Source organism: Physcomitrium patens, chromosome 7, assembly GCF_059467195.1.
Source record: "Physcomitrium patens ecotype Gransden chromosome 7, ASM5946719v1, whole genome shotgun sequence".
Taxonomy (NCBI): Eukaryota; Viridiplantae; Streptophyta; class Bryopsida; order Funariales; family Funariaceae; genus Physcomitrium; species Physcomitrium patens.
In genome coordinates, this window is record NC_143416.1 from 11,820,558 (window position 1) to 11,836,767 (window position 16,210).

Here is a 16,210-nt window from a genome sequence, read left to right on the forward strand (position 1 = left end):
GCTTGCTCACCCAAGAATATAAGAAAGGGGCAGAGCACCACCAAAATTCGTAGTTGATGTAGTTATTTTCTCCAAGATAAAATAGAATTTTTTCAGTAGCCATAGTTTGGTCTTCTGATATGGATAGCCAAGAGATAGATACTATGTCAGTCAAATTATTTCAACCGACTAGCTCACGAAGGTGACCCTGAGATGAAGAACCGCATACACCTTGATGACGATAGAGGATACCGAGTAACCGATCACTAGTAATTGTATTTGAGTCCAAGCCTGTTTACGATGGTCAGCCAGAAGGCGTGTTTGTAGGACAATTTCACAATGAAGACACAGAAGTTCATGCTTGGTCGAAAGTTGAAGGAGTGGGCCACGATCGTTGGCTTTAAGGGCCAATGAACCACTTGCCTCGTGAACAACAGTTGGTGTTCATAGTAGATATTATGCGACAAATCTTCATTTTCTTGCGTTGGTACTGATTAACAACAACATTGCTTCTCAGAGACCTTGAAGCTAAAGAAGGGGGTGATGTTAGGGACATAGTCCTTAGAACCTTCTAGAGACAAGTTTCTAGAACCTTCTAGAGACAAGTTTCTAGAACCTTCTAGAATCAAGTTTCTAGAAGCTTTTTAATTGGTAGAAGATATTAGGGACATAGTCCTTAGAACCTTCTAGAGATAAGTTTCTAAAACCTTCTAGAAGTAAGTCTCTGGAACCTTCTAGAAGCAAGTCTCTAGAACCTTCTAGAAGCTTCCTAGTTGGTAGAAGTTGCTTGAGAAGCTTCCTAAATAGGAGTATATATTGGAATCGAGGCTGAAGAGTTCTTCAGTCTCGACAACACATCTCTTGGAGCTCTAGTTCACCTCTCTGGTGTTGTTCTTGTATTCATCTGATTAATCTAGTTCTTACCATTTTTTCTTGAACTTCTTGTTAGATCTCGAGTCTGTATTTCTTTGTCCGTGACAGTACTAAATAAGAATTAATTTTAGAGTTTAAGGAATATAGATAATTAAGAAGAGAGTTGCTAATACATAGATGCTAATATAATCACATTTATTTCTATTTATTTTGGAATGATTGTTAATTTGATTTGATTGTAATACAAAATTACTAGACTAAATGTAATTACAAACTTTAGAATATTAATACAAAGATGAATGTTCATAAGTGATGCCTACAAAATTTCTTAATATGAACTATATATATATATATATATATATATATATATATATATATTGAAGTCATGTCTATAAAATTAGAAATATGTATGTGTATATGATATTAAATAATATAATTTATATTAGAAAAGATGTTAATACTCTTTGATATGATATGATATATATATATATATATATATGTATATATATATGTATATAAAACAGCCAATATCACACAATTTTTCAATTGCATATAAGTTGAAAAGTTTTATTATAAATTAAAATTCTATATGAAATAATTTTTGTTTTTTATATATATATATATATATATTTTTACAATTCAATTGAATAAGTCATACCTCATATTTTGTGAATTTTTGGAAAGAATTATATATAGTATATTTTATGTATAGCTTAAATCACGTCATCATAATTTTTATTACTTTATAAAACAACACTTAATAATTTTTTGATAGGAATCTGGTAATTTTTTTTTTATTATACAAGATTTTTGATTCATTGCATTTAATACCTATCAATTAATATTTTAAATGTCAAAGATATCATCTTCAATATAAAGATATGTGTTGAAACACTTACTAGTTGATAGAAAACAACCATGTTCTACTTATTAAAACCAACATATTTTATAATTTTCCAATATGAAATGCTAATGAACATAATTGCTTATGCTTTATTGGTTGATTAATAACCAGCATTTACATGTCAAAACAAATTTAGCTTATGTTTCATCAATCAATTAGATAAATTGATTATCATCAATTAAATATATAAAAATATTGAATTTCTTATTTTGAATAATAAAAAATAATATTTTATTTTACAAATACTAAGTTAAGATCCAAATGTACTTTATTATTAATTATTACATACTAATGCACAATATTAAGATCAAATTATAATAAATGTGGCTCCTTATGATCTATTCAAGGAAAAATATTTTAAAAAAAGCTTGAAAAATGTTGATATATCAAAAATAGGCCTTATAAACTTTAAATTTCCAAAATAGTCCTAGTGATAGAATTGTAGAGTTTAATATAGAAGTATAGCAACAAAAAGGATTTAAGATAAATAATGTATTTTGAAGAGTTGTTATAGGTGGAAGCAATACAAGTTTGCTACAATGAATAAGTGCACACCAAGAAAGTACTTGGAGTAGAGAAGCTTGTAGATCAACCAAGATCAAGCAGTTTTGGGTGGTAAACTTGTAATAGCTATGTATGTATGAATTATGGTTTGGACCATTTGAAAGACATTCATGGCATTGTAAATGACCAAGCAGAGTATGAACAAAGCTTTTTTTTTAGAGAGGATGTTGTTCCATGGGTTAGTTGTGTGCAAATGAAAGTAGAGATATGTAGTTGAGCTAATTAATATAAAATTATAGGTTATTTCTCCTCTTTTGTCAAATATTGGTTTTGATTAGCATTGGATTTTTGGAAGACTTCTTTTGCAACTACACATCTATATCAAACTCCAAAGTCCTACCACAGAAATTATTTTAGAAATCAAAATTTTTTAGACCTATTTTTTATATATCTAAAATTTTTAAGCCTATTTTTTATATTTCTTTTTAATTTATTGCTATAATAAGTTTTAAACTATAACTCAGATTATAAATGGTGTTTAACCTTACTATAGATTGCCAATCTATATCAAGCTTACTTGTATATATTTAGTAATTATAATACTTATTTATCATGCATATTCTTAGAATAAAATATATATAAAATAATAAGAGCAAATACAAGGAAGCTAAATAAAAACATATTAGTAATTTTTTTGTCAAAATATAGTTGCTAATTAATTATTAAGTTAAATTTCTTAGATTCTTTTATACAATTAACTTTATATACTTTAGATTTGTTTTAAAATATTTTCTTTGAGATAATAATAAAATAATTAGTTGTAGGTTAAAAATGCTTAGTCTAACTACTCTAATCTTCATGTTGTCATTTGTAGTATTATTATAATAGAGAAAAATAAGACGATTATCTTCTCAAGTGCATCTTTTATGAGTTTTGATGTGGGTATATGAAGACATCTAATATAAAATAAAAAAATATATTATAATTTTTTATTTAGAAATTTTTATTATATGAATATATAACTAAAAAAAATAATTAATATATTTAATTATCTACTAAATTTGTATGTCATAAAAATCAGGTTTGGTACTTTATTTAAGACAATGATAAAGTAATCCAAATTTTTACTAAATCGACCCACATGTTAAAACCATCATTGTATCCTTTCAACCTTGTTTCCTAGTTGTTCTTTTTTTTACAACCGTTGCTACTTGTTCCCAACTCCTTACCTCCATCCTTAGCAATCGTTGACAATAGAAAATGGAGGTGAATAGAAATAGGGGTGCAAGTAAAATAAGATTGGATTCTCTAAGGTCTAAAATCTTATCAAATCCATAACAACAAATATCTCCATACAACATAAGACTAAGCACACTAGAATAAAACTGAAAGAAACTAAACAAAATGGAACCTAAAAGACAAAACTGAATAAAAAAGAATAAAATCAAATAAAACCAAATAGAATCAAATAGAACAGAATAAGAAAACCAAACTTTATGTCACAAATATACACATGTAAGCGAATGATTACATGTATAAATATATAGAAGTAAATAAAAATAGGTAAAATTAAGTTAATTCTATAATATTTGCTATAGAAGCTTCATAGATATTACTTTGACTTTATAGGTGTCTTTAATTGACTTTTTAGATTAGAAACGTGGTCAACAAGTTCGCCATGTGCTACACATGTTAGCTTGAAGACCAAGCTAATTATATGGCCCACACATAGAAAAACTTACGTTGTAAGTCAAGACATGTGTCCTATAAAGTCAACACATATTGGAGGTCTTATAGAATATTGCCACGTAGCCCCTAATTAGATAGTATACATAAAGACAAGAATAAAGCCCTCTTCATTTTTATCAATTCTTTTCTTATTTTTAGTCTAGTTTCAAGAATCACAAATTTTCTTGTCTTTTGGCAATGAGTCATTCTAGTTTTTTTTTAGTATACTTACTTCTTTATTTTTATTTTGTCACTTTTTCTTTGACATGATTTTCATTGGTTTATGCATTATTTTTCAATTCATATCTTTGACAGATTGACAAAAATACACTTACAATATCAGAGTTTTGTCTAATCTTGATTAAGAGTAGATTACCCCTTTCTCTTCATAAGACATAAGCATATGAGAAGTTGCAGATTACCCCTTTCTCTTGATATGACATAAACATATTACAAGTTACGGATTATCCTCTTCTAAATTGATATTGTCCTTAGTATTTTCTTTGTTCTCAAGTCCTCTCTTCTATTTGTCTTCACCAATATTAGACATCTTCTCTTTTCTAAGTATTATCATAGCAGAACTTCTTGACATGAAGAGTGCAATGGTACAAATGCAAGAGCAATTGAAGGAGTTAATGCTTACGATGCATCAACTCAATTTACCACCACAAGGAGCAATAAGATTGGCCAAAAGTAAAAATATTATAATGATTGGAGTTGCTTCAACATCTATACCAAATCATGTCCCTTTTCTTATGGTAGAACATCTTTCTAATATTAGACAACCTAAAATTATCCTATCCAAGAAGTTTGATGGCACCAAATGAAAGTTTAGAAGATTTATCAATCAAGTACAACTTGTGATTAAACTTCAACCCCAAAGCTATCCAATTCCAAGATGACAAGTTAGATTCATCAGTACGCTTCTTTCAAGTTCAGTATTATCATGGTTTTTATCTTTTTTTGAACGACGTGATCCAATATTGGATGATCTGGAGGCATTTTTGGCAAAGTTTTGATCCATGTATGGAGAACATAATGTAATTTGAATTACAACCAACAAGATCTATATTTTGCGACAAAGCAATCAATATGTAACATTGTATGCTTCATAGTTTCGACAACTTGCAACTGATATTAAATGAGATGATGTTGCACTTCTTAGCTTATTTTTCTATGGATTACAATATGAGGTAAAAAAATTAATGCTCAACTTACCTAATCCTCAAACATTGAGTCAAGCAATTGACTTTGTTGTGAAGTACAACAATCATCTTTCTGAATTTTGATCTAAGAACCATAAAAGTAAACCTCAATGTTACTATAATTAAATGGCAACACCAACATCTCTTCAACACATACATTCAGAAAGAGAGGATATGTAAATTGATGCAGTACATTTCAAACCTCTTATTGAGCAAGAAAAGACTCGTCGTCATCATGAAGGATTGTACTTGTATTATGAAAAATCTAAGCACACTACTCAACCTTATCCAAAGAAGCAATGGAATCATAAAATGAGGAGTACCGCAATCAAAGAAGATAGCATATCAGAAAACAAATTTGTTTAGCTACAATAGGGACCATGTGGCTCGAACCTTGTACAACACCTAGTCAAGGTCCTATTCTCTCCTCACAACTCTTTTCTTGTTTTACAATAAATATTATTTTAGAACCTAAACATCACAAAGCCTCTGCCTTACTAGATTCAGGAGCCTCAGTATCTTTCTTAGATGAAAAATTTATTAAAAGATATAACATATTTTTAGTAAAGAAAATTAAACCTATTCATGTACAAGTCATAAACGGTCGTCCGTTGTCTTCAGAAGATGTTACTCATGAAATCCTTCTTATAGAAGTTGCAACTAATGGTCATAGTAGCTTTGCAATATTTAATATCATTAGATCTCTATCCAATCCAGTTGTTTTAGGTTTATCATGGTTAAAAAAATATAATCCTAAAATAGATTGGACTTCTCATAGTCTTGACTTTCCAGAAAGTATAACTAAAAGCATAAATAATCAAGTAGAAAGTCATAAGTTTAATACAATTAAACATGTATTTGTAGGTGCAAGAGCTTTCTTGCATGCTGCAAAAGATAGATCACATTGTGTCATTTGTGCCACACTTGTTTCTATAGGTGGAAAGACTTCAAGTGGTATTTCAAGCCAATATCAAGATTTTCAAGATGTATTTGAGAAGAAGAATGCAGATACTCTTTTGGAACATCATTCTAAGGACTGCTTAATTGACCTTCAAGAAGGAGCACAACTGCCATTTGGACCAATCTACAATTTATCACAAAATGAATTGGCTGAACTCAAGGAGTATATTGTAGAGAATTTGGCCAAGAACTTCATATACCATTCCAAATCTCCAACAGGAGCTCTAATTTTATTTGTGAAGAAAAAAGATGGATCATTACGGATGTGTGTCGATTATCAAGGATTCAACAAGATCACCATCAAAAATAGGTACTCCCTACTTTTGATATCTGGACTACTCGATCAATTGAATCAAGATAAGATCTATACAAAAATAGATCTACGAGGAACATACAATCTAGTACGCATTAAAAAAAAGAGATGAATAGAAGATTGTGTTTCAAATAAGGTCTGGACATTTTAAATACAAAGTCATGCCTTTAGGACTTACAAATGCACTAGCAGCATTCCAACATCTAATGATGATATCTTTTAGGAATTTTTAGATGATTTTGTTGTTTGTTACCTAGATCACATCTTAATCTATTCTAAGAACTCAAAAGAACATAAACTTCTATTTTGTGTTACAAAAACTAAGAAATACGAGACTCAATGTCAAGATAGAAAAGTGTGTATTTCATACTACTCAAGTCGACTTCTTAGGATACATCATTTCAAAAGATGGACTTATGATGGATCCTAAAAAAGTTCAAGCTATTATGGATTTGAAGATCCCAAAAACGGTAAGAGATGTCCAATGCTTTTTGGGATTTGTCAACTACTATTGGTTCTTCATAAAAGACTTCTTTCAAGTTGAAGCTCTACTTATACATTTGACTTGTAAAGATAAACTTCAATAGAATCAAGAAGCAGAAGTAGCAATTAAAACTTTGAAGACAACCTTTGTTTCTGCACCAATCTTATATCGTGTTGATTTTTCTAAGCTATTTTTTATGGAAATAGATGCATCTGACTTTGCTTTGGCTGCCATATCATCACAAATGGGAACAGATGATAAACTTCATCCAATAGCTTTTCATTCCAGAAAATTTTCAACAGCCAAGATCAACTACGAGATCTATGACAAAGAACTTCTTACAATTGTGGATTCGTTTCAAGAATGGTGTCATTATCTAGAAGGTGCTTCTAGCCAAATTATGATGTATACAAATCATAAGAATCTTGAATATTTTATATCTATACATATTTTGAATCATTACCAAGCTTGTTGAAGTATGTCTTTGTCAAGATTCGAATTCAAGATAACTTATCAACTACGAAAACAACAAAGTTTGTCAGATACACTCTCTAGATGATCTTATCTTGCACCAAAAGAAAGAGATGTTGCTTTCGATCAGCAATGGATAATTTTCTTGAAGCTAGAGCACCTTTATCTTCAAGCAATAAAATCAACACTAATTGTTGATTCAACTTTCATTAAGAAAGTTCAGTCAAGTATGTCTTCTGATTCTCTTATTTGTGATATTAAGGGAAATTCTTCAAAGTCTCATGATACTTCGAAGTTTGAGTTCAAGAACAATCTACTATATTTCAAGGGACGCCTATATGTCCTAGAAAGTGAAGTTTGATTAAGTATTTTTCAAGCTCGTCATGACTTTCCAATAGCAAGACATTTTGGATACAATAAAATTTTGGAACTAATATCCAGGGACTTTTGGTGGCCCCAAATGTGGAAAGCAGTCAAAGATTTTGTACAATCTTGTGATGTTTGCTCAAGATCAAAAACTCCTCGTCATCGACCTTATGGACTTCTTGAGCCATTATCCATTCCAGAACAACCATGGTCTTTGGTTTCTATGGAATTCATCACAGATCTTCTAATCTCAGGTTCTTATGACTCTATATTCATGATAGAAGATCGTTTTACCAAGATGGCATATTTTGTACTATGTACAAAATCCATCACAGGTGAAGAAATAAATAAGCTCTTTTTTAACAATATCTATTGCTATCATGGATTATCCAAGGATATTTTATCAGATAAGGGAACTCAATTTATATGAAGATTTTGGCGGACTCTTTTCAAGATTCTAAAAATGGATATAAAACTATCTTTGGCATTCCATCCTCAAACTGATGGACAAATGGAGCGTATTAATCAAGTTTTGGAACAATATTTAAGATGTACCATCAACTACCAATAAGATGATTGAACAACTCTTTTGCTATTGGCAGAGTTTGATTACAATAACACGGTACATTCTTCTACAAAATAAAAACCTTTCTTTGCTAATTATGATTATCATCCACGACTTGATACTTTTGACTTTTCAAAAGTTGATAATCCTACTCTGAAAGATTTGGCAATTCATTTATCAGAGCTACATGCAATGATGAAGGCGTAGTTAAAAGAAGCTCAAGAACAAGAAAAGGTCAATGCGGATGTCTATCGAAAGGAACAACCACCATTCCACATGGGTGACAAGGTATGGTTATTTCATCGTAATATCAAGACCACTGGTCTTTGTGATAAGTTGGACTATAGAAGGCTAGGACCATTTTTTATTTCTGCACAAATCAATCCAGTTGCATATCATTTACATCTACCGGAGTCAATGAAAATCCATCCAGTATTCTACAAGTCTCTTCTTGAACCATACAAGACAGTGAACATACCAAGAAAAAGACAAGCTCCACCTCTTCCTATAGAAGTGGACAATAATGAAGGGTATGAAGTCGAAGAAGTCTTAGATTCAAGGTGGTGTCGTGTTGTAACACGAGTATACCGTGAAAATATAAAGAAGGAGGACTTTTAATAATGTTCAATTACCTCGAATATTGGGAGCAATGACCGATTTCAGTGCCAATATTCACGGGCCAGTTTCAGACATCCCGTCATAGTCGATCAGGGCATACTTACCAGTAACGAAATGCTCCGTTCGAGTCTAATAGTGGAAGTCAACAGAATCGAAAGGACTAAATTGATGACTGAGCGAGCCTGACGCGAAGGACCAATTTGATCCAATTACGGGAACATCCAGGTCTTACTACAGGCCTTTTAACCAATATGAGACCTGATTTGGTCGGGCGACTCAATGTGGTCCCGATTACGGGGGTTTTGATTCCATTTCAGGTTGTCCTGTTCTCTATGTCATTTCAGGGAACGTGGTTTCCGGAAAAAGAACCTTTTAAAAGGCAAAAAATGGAGGAGAAAGCTCGGACTGCGGAGCCAATTCTGGATCCAAGACTAGGGTTAAGATCAGAGGCTAGGGTTTGAGAGGAGGGGAGAAAAAAAACATTCCGAAATAGCTAGGATTTGAAAGGAGGGGAGAAAAATATTCGGAAATGGCTAGGGTTTGAGAGGAGGGAAAAAAAACATTCGGGAAATAGTTAGGATTTGAGAGGAGGAGAAAAACATTCAAAAATAGTTAGGGTGGAGGAGAGGATTCAAAGATTCGGGAATTAGGGAGGTTAAGAAAAAAGGAGGATACAAGGTTTTGAGGTAGGGGTCAGCAAAGGGGACTTCTGGCGATCAATGCTGAAAGGTCGATGTGTTGTACTGGTGAATTGGGGTTTTAATGAAGTAGGTGTGATTACTCTTGACTGTTTTGTGAAATCGAAGTTACATCTATGATTGAAGAATTAAAAGGGTGTCTATAGGATTGAGTATGCGAAGTGAATGAAAATTTTTGGGTTAATCTAACAAGACAGTCAATGGGTACAAGGTCGTGAGTATAAAGCGATATCAGAGATTAGCAGATTGGGTTATTCGGGGTTCTCTGTAATATCTAGAGACATATCGACTGGGGCAAAAAGGATTTCGGTGAGCAGTCGAAGGACATCCATATAGATTTATGATATATTCTTGCAATCGTTTATATTCTAATAGTCAAAAACTGATAGACTGCTTGAATATTAGTGAATCTCCATACTACCTCCTACAGCCAGACGCCTGGTGCGTTCTCGAGCAGGAAAGCACGTAATACCACAAAAGTGGTGAACCCGACGTGAAAGCTCGAAGTAGAAGGTATTGGATTTTGTTTGATTTTATTTTTATTTTTATGGAGAACGAAAATAAAAATTTTGAAGGATCTTTGGGAGGAGTTTCTGATGGGGGTTCTTCTAAAGGACAAAGTATGCACATGGATCCATCTATTGCTAGTGTGTTTCATGCCTTTTCATTATCAATGCAGCAATAGTAAAGCAATGATCGAAAAGAAGCTTTGGCAACCAAAGCATTGCAAGCAATGGTCAATAAAATTGATCAATTTAATGGAAGGAATATTTCAAGGTATTTAAGATGTTATGTTCGTGAAATGGAATTAAATCGGGTTTCTAAGAAGAAAACGGTTGAATTATTTGAACTTGCCACGATACCGGAGATAAAAGACCATATTACATTGATTACGGATCGTTATGGGAATTTATGGGAGGTTTTTTTACATGCATTGAAAGACGAATATTTCTTGGAAGATGGTGATCGCATTACTAAGAAGCTGTTTCTGGAATGGATTGAACGGCCTAATAAGAATTTGCAAGCAACAAAGCTACTAAGGGAATTTGAGAGGCAGTACTCTCAATTATTGAAGGTAGAAAAATTGACATTAGAGCCGAACAAAGTTGATCTATTTCTTCAAGCTGCTGATGTAGAATTGTAAGGGAAATTAGAACTCCTTCTTGAAGACAAAAAAGAAGAGGAAGGATTGACAACAAAGTGGAAGAATGTTGAAGATGCGGTAAGGTTGCTTACAAAAAGAGAAAGGAGGAAAGATAGGAGAAATATTCCAAAAATAGTACAAGCACCCAAAGCTCCACTACATAAAATACCACCAACAATGCCTACAGTTCAATCTTCGACATCCTTATCGAGAAAAGCAGATATGGGGATGGAAGAAATTATACGAGGAATGCGAGATCTTCAAATCAAATTGGCAAAACTTGAAGAGAATACTTCTACAAAAAATTTGAAGAATGTTTCAAAATAAGGATATGCACAAAGATGCATTTGGTGTGATGACGCTTCACACACTAGGAAAGATTGCAATGAGTTTAATAATATGATATGGCAAGGAATTATTTGTTGGAAAGATGGAAAGATAGCATTAAAAGATAGGGAGGATCTTCTTCAAACCAATTTTGGCAAGGGAGGAATGAGAGCATTGGTTCAAGATTACTTAAAAGAGTATGAAACAGCAGCACGGGAAAGTGCAAGTTATGGTGCTAGAGTAGATGATGACCTTGGTGGAAGTACGGAAACTAGTGAGTTTTGGGCTTCTGCCATTTCTACAATGCAAGAAGGGAAATTACCTTGAGAAGCGTTATTGAGGACTGCAGCTACAATACAAGGTGCAACAAATTGGGAGGATCTTGTTGAGTCTCTTTCAGTTCATGCATATATTACTAAGAGCCAACATGAAGCTTTGATGGAAGAAAAGAGACGAGGAAATTTTGATGATACCAGAGAAGGAAATTCTTCTAAGAGGCAAACTCGAGGAGACAAGGCTCGGGAGGCAGCTTCACAAGAATTGCCTATAAAGGATACCTCAGCATCATTGGAAGAAAAAACAAAGGAAACAAAAGATAAGGACAAATCAATTGCTTATAAGCTACTTTCTGACATTGAAGCGGCAACAAATTTGAAAGGGGTGTTGGAAGAACGTATATTAAATGGTAAGGTGGAATTCACATTGAAAGAAGTTTTAGAAATTGCAAAGAAGGAGTTTCATTTTGTTATCATTGACAGCATTAAGCGAAAGAGGTAATTAATGGGCGAAATTGGAATGAGTCAGGCTATTGATGCAAGAATATATAAAGATGAAGAAGAGGTTGATATTGGTTACAAGCAACCAACAAATAAAAAAAATGGGTATAATCAACGAGTACGTTTCGAAGATTATAGTGATAAGAAAATAGAAATTTTGAGCCATTATACTCGAAAGCATTGGACAAGGGCAACTACTGAGGTATTGGTGAAAGTAGGAGATATAGAAGAACCAATTATTGCATTAGTCGACCATGGTTTTAAAATAAATCTTATGTCTAAAGATCTTTATAAGAAGCAAAAATGGCCAATTGATATGGAACATGGATGGACAATACGAGCAGCTAATAACACACGGGGCGAATTATATGGAGCTTGTCCAGATGTCAAAATTCGGATTGGGGATGTTGCGACGGAGCAACATTTCTTTCTTCCAGATACAACGTCTTATCCGTTGATTTTAGGACAATCTTATATTACGGCAACACGGATGGAAACAAAAATACTTGACGATGGTTCTGCTTATGCAAGGGTACGTAGGGAAGATGGGAGGAAAGCTGTATAATTTTTAATAGTACCTCCTAACCATGAACGGAATCAAGATAGGTTGAGGGTGAAACCATTGCCAAAGATTGTTGAAGGATTTAAGGATTTTGGGGAGGTACCACTATAAAGCGAGATTATAGAGGTACAAAAGAGGAGGTACTCTCACGAGATGAAGGTGCCTTTGATACGAGTTTTATTGGTATTTTGGAGAATGGAAATATTATGTATAAGAAAGTTGATGATTTTAAAAGAAAAGAAAGGAAAAGATTACATAATATTGAAGGAGAATTACACAAGTTAGGTACGCAGCAAGAAGATGAAAGTGATTTGGATAATGAAGGTGACGAAGACGAGCTCGACAAAGACGTAGAGAATATATTATAAATCAAACAGCACTTGGATAAATTGGTGCATACCAGAAGATGCACACGTTCAGAGGGGGTGGATGTCATGTTGTAACACGAGTATACCGTGAAAATATTAAAAAATGGGACTTTTATTAATGTTTAGTTATCTCGAATATTGAGAGCAACGACCATTTCCAGTGCCAATATTCAGGGGCTAGTTTCAGACACCCCATCACAGTCGGTCAGGGCATACTTATCAGTAACGAAATGCTCCGTTCGAGTCCAATAGTGGGAGTCAACAGAATCGAAAGGACTAAATCGATGATTGAGCGAGCCTGATGCGAAGGACCAATTTGACCCAATTACGGGAACATCCAGGTCTTACTACGGGCCTCTTAGCCAATATGAGACTTGATTTGGTCGGGCGACTCAATGTGGTCCCGATTACAGGGGTTTTGATTCGATTTCAGGCTGTCCTATTCTCTGTGCCATTTCAGGGAACGTGGTTTCCGAAAAAAGAACCTTTTAAAAGGCAAAAAATGGATGAGAAAGCTTGGACGACGGAGCCAATTTCGGATCCAAGACGAAAGATTAAAGAAATTTAGAGGCTAGGGTTTGAGAGGAGGAGAGAAAAACATTCGAAAATGGTTAGGGTTTGAGAGGAGGGGAAAAAAAAACATTCAGAAATGGCTAGGATTTGAGAGGAGGGGAGAAAAACATTCAAAAATGGTTAGGGTTTGAGAGGAGGGGAGAAAAAAACATTCGGAAATGGTGAGGGTGGAGGAGAGGATTTAAAGATTCGGGAATTAGGGAGGTTAAGAAAAAGGGAGGATACAAGGTTTTTGGGTAGGGGTCAAAAAAGGGACTTCTGGCGATCAATGCTGAAAGGTCGATGTGTTGTACTGGTGAATCGGGGTTTTAATGAAGTGGGTGTGATTACTCTTGACTGTTTTGTGAAATCGAAGTTACATCTGTAATTGAAGAATTAAAAGGGTGTCTATAGGATTGAGTATGCGGAGTGAATGAAAATTTTTGGATTAATCTAACAAGACAGTCAGTGGATACAAGGTCGTGAGTATAAAGCGGTATCGAAGATTAGCAGATTGGATTGTTCGGGGTTCTCTGTAACGTCTAAAGACCTACCAACTCGGGCAAAAAAGATTTTGACGAGCAGTCAAAGGACATCCGTATAGATTTACGATATATTCTTGTAATCATTTATATTCCAACAGTCAAAAACTGATAGACTATTTGAATATTAGCGAATCTCCATACTACCTCCTACAGCCAGACGCCCGGTGCGTTCTCGAGCAGGAAAGCACGTAATACGACAATGGCACCAAAATAAATTAGAATATCTTGTCTATTAGCGTGGATATGATATTAGTGAATGCACATGGAAGCCAATAAAGAATCTTACAAATACAGTAAAGGCGGTGGAGGCTTTTCATCGACAACATCCATAAAAATCAAGATGAAAACCTTCCTTATAAAAGAAACAAAATCTAAGCAAGATAACATTCTACTTTCAATCTTTATTTCTAGCTTCTTTGTAGTTGTAACGCTAGGGAGATAGAGAACTAACAACCAGCAGATTGGACTCAAGAACCTTTGTTTGCTGACCTATCGAATGAGATATTATGATTGTCATAACCTTCAAGACGATGCAATCGAGATGAAGATCTTCAAGAATGACATGTTCTTCCTCGAATAGATAGCGAGATCTAACGCATTTGGTATCACGACCTTAGAAGGGACTTCCAATGTTTGATGATTTTACTAGAGGTAGGAATAATTCCTGACAATGTTCCAAATATTTTATTTGAAGGAAGTTATGAAGGTCTCAACAATGATCAAATAACATGGTGGTCTTTCCGCCCTGGTATGGAATACTATCGATGGTTGAGAGGCCCTATCAACCATCTTTGAAGAAAACAAAGATTTGAATATGTGACAAATACAATTCATCACATCATAGATTTTTTCAACATATGATGACCACTCCTCGTGGAACTTGTTCCTAGAAGGGAGGGTAATGTCACGGACATATGTATGTAAGCCAATAATTACATGTATAAATAAGTAAAAGTAAGTAAAAGTAAGTAAAAGTAAGTAAAAGTAAGTTAATTCTATAATATTTGCTATAGAAGCTTCCTAGAAGCTTTATAGATGCTGCTTTGATTTTATAGGTGTCTTTAATTGACTTTTTGGATTAGAAACGTGGTCAACAAGTTGCTCATGTGCCACACATGTTGTTAGCTTGAAGACCAAACTAACTACGTGGCTTACATGTAGAAAAACTTGCCTTGTAAGTCAAGGCATGTGTCTTACAAAGTCAACACATATTGGAGGTCCTATAGAACATTGTCACATAGCCCTTAGTTAGATAGTATATATAGAGATAAGAGTGAAGCTTTTTTCACTCTTGTCAATTCTTTTCTTGCTTCTAGTCTAGTTTCAAGAGTCTTAAGTTTTCTTATCTTTTGACAATGAGCCATTCCAGTTTTTTTTTAATATACATACTTCCTTATTTTTATTTTGTCACTTTTTCTTTGACACAGATTTCATTGGTTTATGCATCATTTTCTAGTTCATATCCTTAACTCTTTACAAAGAAAAAGAGTCTAAAGCCATCCTTGACCAAATTCTCATATGGCCTCAATCAGTCCTGTACTTTGTCTAACTATTATGCAACTTTCTACAATATTCCTAATGGTGGATCCCACGAAGATAACTGCCTTAAGCCTTTTTAGAAGGTTCTATGGTGGATCCCATGAAGATAACCGCCTTAAGCCTTTTTAGAAGGTTCTATGGTGGATCCCACATGAACCACCTCTTTAACCTAAATTCTAGAAATTTTCCAAAAACGACTCCACCTACATATTTCTATATGCAAATAATATAAATATCCTATATAGGCCCTGTTACAACAATGATGCATTGATGATGAAGATAAAATGGGTCGCTTTAGTAAAAGTTTGGATCACTTTATTATTTTCCTTTATTTAATGTTTGAATATAATGCACTCTATGCATCACATTACATAATTGCATATCAATGTTCTTGGTGTGATTGAATGATTTTTTTTTATTTTGGTACTATTTTTCTGAAAAAATTTGTGTAAACAAATTGATTCATATTATGAAACCCTACTTAGACTTTACAATACTAGACCAAATTTCATGAAACTCAAATATATATAAAAATATTATTTGAAATCCACAACCATGCAAAAGTAATTAATGAAATAGAAATTAAGAATTAAAAAGAAGAATACAAAGAATGCTTCTATAATATGTATTGTATCCACAACCAAAAACATAATCTCTAAAATTTAAATCCCATATGTTAAGTCTTAAATCCCATACCTTATATTTCACATTCTAAACATATAATCCTTC